Source organism: Suricata suricatta, chromosome 7, assembly GCF_006229205.1.
Source record: "Suricata suricatta isolate VVHF042 chromosome 7, meerkat_22Aug2017_6uvM2_HiC, whole genome shotgun sequence".
Lineage (NCBI taxonomy): Eukaryota > Metazoa > Chordata > Mammalia > Carnivora > Herpestidae > Suricata > Suricata suricatta.
In genome coordinates, this window is record NC_043706.1 from 5,133,971 (window position 1) to 5,140,230 (window position 6,260).

At 42.9% G+C, this 6,260-nt stretch overlaps 2 protein-coding genes across 2 annotated transcripts in view; both read left to right on the forward strand.

Annotated features, from left to right (window-relative positions):
- Window positions 1–6,260, forward strand: part of LOC115296524 (zinc finger protein 91-like) — an 80,479-nt gene that overhangs the window by 29,466 nt on the left and 44,753 nt on the right. The window lies entirely within an intron of this gene.
- The window catches only part of LOC115295647 (zinc finger protein 665-like), a 114,016-nt gene that overhangs the window by 29,448 nt on the left and 78,308 nt on the right, over window positions 1–6,260 (forward strand). The window lies entirely within an intron of this gene.

Genomic DNA, 6,260 nt, shown 5'->3' on the forward strand with positions numbered 1-6,260 from the left:
GACCTTCCCTTCCTTGTATTAGTCCTCCCCTCGCCTCTTGGTCACGATGACAGAACAGTCTCTGTGAACGCAGCCTTCCCGCCCAGGGGTGACTGCCCTTCCAGGGCTGTGACACCTGAGCGGCTTCGATTCTAGGGGTCAAGGAAACAGCAGTGCTACAAAGGAACATGGCGATTTCCTGCTCACACTGCGGGGACTGGAAGAAACACATAAATGAACAATTCGAGCATGGATAGACAACATTCAGTGACAAGCTATACGCTGGGAGGAAGAAAAGGTAGTATTTATTTATACGTATTTTGGGCAGACTGATTTATGCACTGATGGGCCAATTGCTAGACTAAATATTTTACCACCTTTTCTATTTTTTATTATTTTTAAAATTTTTACTATTTTATGTTTTATTTATTTTTGTGAGTGAGAGGCACCACAAAAAGGGGAGGGTCAGAGAAAGAGGGAGACACAGAATCTGAAGACAGGCTTCTGGCTCTGAGCTAGCTGTCAGCACAGAGCCAGGCACAGGGATCGAACCCATGAAAACTGAGATCATGGCCTGAGCCAAAGTCGGACGCTTAATCGACTGTGTCAACCAAGTGCCCCTTTAAGCTCTTTTCTAAGCTGCTGCAAAATGAAGACACAGCCTCACAGCCTCGCCACTGTAAATAACACGAGTTTTATACTCCTGGAGACTCTGTTTCTACGTTAGGAAGGAAAACTGCAGCAGGTAAAGCCTTGAGTGTGTCTCACGGGGCTTCCCATGATCTCCCTAATTATGGGAATAGCTGAGTTTTCAATTGGCTCAGCACTTCTATCTCTCTGAACTCAATTTCTACCGAAAGGAGTCATCCCTGCTACCTAACTAAGTGCTTTGTCCTGTGCTATAATAATTCAATTAGTACCTTTAGAACACTGGGCAAGGGCAGGTGGGTAACTGTGCAGGAAAGCCTCATCAGTGCTAGGTGATGGCCGAGTCCAGGGGCTCAGTGCTTGGTGTGTAGATGAATGCCAACCTGTGTTGGGTCAAATTTTGAACACAGCTGGTGGTTACTGTGGGGTCCAAGGGTGGGCTGCCCCAAAGTGTGCCACTTATTTTATTTGTTTTTGAATTTAAAAATTTTTATTCTATTCTATTCTAGAGATTGAGAGAGAGGGCATGAGCAGGGGTAAGGGGCACGGGAGAGAGACACAGAATCCCAAGCAGGCTCCGCCCTCAGCATAGAGCAGGACATGGCACTCGATCCCACGTCCCTGAGACAGTGATCTGAGACGAAGTCAAGAGTCAGACACTCAACTGACTGAGCCACCCATGCCCCCTGACCATTTATGTTAAATAAAAGTCACTTAAGAACTAGCCTAGGCAACCAGGACACTCAGACCTTTCTCCATCTTTTTCGGAAAGCAAGAAATAAATGTCTCATGGGAAAGGTCCCCTCTGTACCAGGAGCTAGAGAGACAGTCTTATCACAGAGATGGGAAATTTAGAGCCCAGAAGCCTGTATAAACACCCCCCCTTGTTACTTTTCACTAATTTGCTAGCCCGGCCTAAATTCTGTTCAGGATTCCTTACTAATCAAAACGCCCAATGTTAAATTTTCTTTGTCCTATCAATTTCTCAAAGATTTACTGTATTGTCTAATAAGTATAAAACCTGCCTACATTGGTCATTTCTTCAGGGCTCAACTTCATTACTGGGCCTCCATGTGCACGTGTAATAACGCCTGGATTTTTTTTTTTTTTGCCCGTTAATCTGACTCTTGGCAGTTTCAATCCTAGGCCAGCCAGAAGATCTTGAAGGAGAGAAAAGAATTTTTCCTTCCCTTTGTTACTCAACTTCTGAATCTAGTAAACTGTTCATCAATTCTGAGACTGTCCAATCTTTCAATTCTATTTATCAGCAGGCCTATGATCAGTTAGACAGAAAGTTTTCCTTTAGAGTCTAACTTTAAGGGAGTGCCTAACTGGCTTAGGTGGTAGAGGAGGAGACTGATCTTGAGGTGGTAAGTTTGAGCCCCATGTTGGGTGTAGAGATTATGTTTTTTATCTTTATTATTTTGAGCGGGGGTGACAAAGGAAGAGGGGGATTCAGGAGTCAAAGCAGGCTGTAGGCTAACAGCAGAGAGCCCAATGTGGGGTTCAAACTCACGAACCATGAGATCATGACCAGACCGAAAGTCTGACACTTAACCAACTGAGGCACCCAGGTACCCGAGGCACTTCCAATTCCATGTCTCCCTCTCTCTGTGCCCTTCCACACTCATGCTGTCTCTTTCTGTCTCAAAAAAAATAAAACATTAAACATAATTAGAAATAATATAAAATAAAAAGAATTTAACTTTCTGGCATTAAGGAAATAATAGTTCACTTGTTTCCCTATGAAAACGGGAAGAAAGCTGAATATTGTCAACCATTATTCTATCCTGCTAATAAGGAAATAAATGGTGTATCATCACCATCATCAATAATATAGCCACTTATAATAGTCCTTTTATTCATAAGGCAATTGTATGCATTTCACAACATCGGAATTTCCTAATAACAATCCGAAGGACAAGACAGAGACTGTCATCCTCAACAGGTGCACAGAACATTATGACTGAAGTTCTGTGGCTCACCAGTCAGAGGTTCATTGCCAGTTTCTCCCAAACAAGCCTCCAAGATTCCATGGTAAGGAATAAGGCCCTGATCTCTCTCAATTCCAGCACTCTCTCTTGACAAAGCAGGTGATGAACTGTTCACGAGTCACACTCCTCCACCCTGGAGCTGCCCACGCCTGGAGAGAGGTGTCGAGAAAAGGCAGCTCAGGGAGCACCTTGGGGAGAGGCCTGCCACTGCTCCCTCATCTACAAGGGGCTCCCAGGACCCAGATCCTCAGCAAACAAAAAGGAGGGAAGGAAATCTAGACAAGACGTTCAGTGAGGGCCCAAGCCAAGAAATCGAAAACTCAGCCATTTTTCAGTCCCATATTCTGTGTTCTCTCTTTCTCTACTGGAAGCTGATAAAGTACAAGAAGTTAGAGAAAACCTGTGCCAATCAATCACAGACAATTATCCAGGAATTTACCGGCAACAGAGATAATGCTGTACGATGACAGTATAAAATGATTCCCTACTAGGAGATCAAGAAGAATGAAGGGAAACACAACCCAGCATTCATTTGTGTTATAGGTCACCTTATGAAATGTACTAGGTCAACTTATGAGATATCAGAGGGCTTACCTCATTTAAGATTGGTTTAAACTCCTGTTCTGGTGATTAATTAAAGATTTGGGCAATCTGGAAAGACCCTAAGAATGTAACTCGATAAGGAACATTGTAACCTGAAGTTTAACTAGTTTTTCAAGATTCTGTTAAGTAACCCCACCCCTCTACTAAGACCTGGCTGAAGCAAAGTCCACAGGTAAAGGTCACCTAGTCACTGTCTCTTGGGGTATCTTAAATGTCTATGATTGGTCACTCTAAATGGACAAAGAACCTAAAATGATAGGTTCCCAACAAAACTAATGTCTGTGTATTACAATGTAATTGGTACCAAAGAATGCTGTGACTTGTAATTAGTTAACTAAATGATGACATGTTCTGTCCATATAATCTCACTGCCTTGCCTAGGCTCGCGGGGTCATTCAATGGGAACCTGGAGGAGGGAACTGATGAATGGATGGGACAAGAGACACAAAAATGAGAGCAAGACAGGAGGTCTGATCAAGCTCTTAAGTTTAATCATGGCAGCTGATTATATATGGGTGTAGGGGGAAGAAGGAATGCAGAAAGGGAAAAATGCGGGGGGGGGGGCACGGAGTACAAGGTACAGGGGACCTGTGGTAGGTTAACAGATGATAATCTCAGTCCCTGAAGCCCTCAGTTATCTAGGACTTGACAGCTGCTTATCTTGCTGCAACATTCCACCAGAGTTCTTTTAATCCTTTCTTTGGCTCCCAGCACTGCCTCCTTTGTTTGGTTTGGTGGCCATTCTCTGCTGGCCTGGCCTTAATAAAAGCATGTGGGCATGAATAAAATTGTGCCTTGCTTCTATTAGGTGTTGGTGGTCTTTTCATAGTGACCCTGCAACAGTTTTTAAACACAGGAAGGGCAGCGATGTGAAATGGGGAGTAGCATATTCCATGTGGCTCCAAAGGGGAGACCAGGGAAGAAGCCGGAGAAAATGCAGGCAGAGACAAAGAGCCACACCCCACCTGTCAGCTTTCTAAGACTCATCCTGGTGAAAGAGTGGAAGAGGAGCACAAGAGGTTTCCTAGTCATTAACACAGCACTAAAAGAAACAGGAACAGTAGGATGAGTATGACCAGGCTGCAGGAGGTTAGCCAGCTTCTTAGAAGAAACAGCATCTCTGTACACAGCAGACTACACAGATTAAAAGGCATGAATGAGAGAGATCCGGTCCCTAGGTTTCTCCAGAAGTAATTCAAAGAAGAGATGGAGAATAAAACTCTGTCTATTATTTTAAGCATTTATTCATTTAGTTTGAGGGGCAGGGGGAGAGAGCATGCACAGAAGCAGTGGAGGGGCGGAGAGAGAGAGAGAAGGGAGAGAGACAAAGAATCCCAAGCAGTCTCTGCACTGTGAGCACAGAGCCTGAAATGGGGCTCGATCTCAGGAACAGTCAAATCATGACCTGAGCTGAAATCAAATATCAGACGCTTAAGTGACTGAGACACTCAGGTGCCCCTCTCAATCTCTTTTTCCATACAATTATGAAGACTGTGAGCGAGATGATGGAAGAAATGAGTAAATGGGGGTGAACCGTCATATAAGCTGGGAGGGGAATAGATGTGAAAGGTGACGTGTTACATTCAGAAAGAAACAGTATGAATTTAAACTCAGCACAATGCTTTAAAGTACTTAGTAAGATTTATTTGCACAAAATAAACAAAAAAATTTTTTAAAGCAAACATGCATGTTAAAAATAAAACGAGGTGCCTGAGTGGCTCAGTCAGTTAAGCGTCCGAATTTGGCTCAGGTCTCTATCTCACAATTCGTCAGTTCGAGCCCCACATCAAGCTTTATGCTGACACCTCGGTGTCTGTCTGTCTGTCTGTGTCTCTCTGCTGCTACCCTGCTCACACTCTATCTTTCTCTATCAAAAATAATCAATAGCAAAAAAAGACGAGGAGGTTGAAGATGCTGAACTAACAAAATATTTCGACTTCTTGATAAGTACAAACATACTGAAAAAGATGGTAAAGATAAGGGTTCTAAAGGTAAGACATCTTCAGAGATTATTTTGAAAAAGTCTGAAAGAAGGGCAACTGTGTGTTATGTGGACCAAAGGATAGGGAGGCTACACATCCTATACTTGATTTTAATGACAAAAGCAATAAATAAATAAATTAACTAACTAACTAACTAAATAAATAAATAAATACATAAAGGTTAGCTCTTCTGACACTCACCACTCCAGAATAGCACCACCATCCGAGAAAGGAACAACCCTCCCCTCCTCATCACATGAAAACACATCCTGCGAAGTGGAATACCTAACTGTGTGGGTGGCAACACTGCAGTTAATCTCCCCTCATAATTCTGGTGCTTTGATGACGGCATGGAATGATGCCACTGTTATAGGTCAACTTATAAGATAACAGAGAACCTACTGTATATAAATTCGGTTTAAACTCCCATTGTGGTGAATAATTAAAGACTGGACAATCTGGAAAGACCCTCAGAATGTAACTCGATAAGGAACATTGTCACCTGAAGTTTGACTAGTTTTTCACGATTCTGTTAGGTAACCCCACCCTTCTACTAAGACCTGACTGAAGCAGTGTACAGGTGAAAGTCACCTGGTCACTCTCTCTGGTGGTATCTTAGGTGTCTAACTATGACTGGTCATTCTAAAGGGACAAAGACCCTTAAAATGATAGGTTCCCGCCAAAACTAATGTCTGTGTATTACAATGTAATTGGCAACCAAGGAATGCTGCGAATTGTAATTGGTTAACTAAATGATGACATGTTCTGTCCATATAATCTCACTGCTCCCTTTGTTCTGGGGCCATTCTCTCCCCCTTAACACCTGGGAGATCAGGTTTGGCCAGGCTATAATAAAAGATGCGGACTTGAATAAAATTATGCCTTCTATTCAGCATCAGTGGTCTTTTCATAACTACCACGAACAGACCTCCAAAAATTCACTCTCAGGTCTGAGTTTTACTCTAGCTACACTGCAGAAACTAGACGTTTACTAGAATCCCTTGATTTTGTGGAACTTCAAGAAAACAATGTGAAGCAGGACAGACAGAGGAAA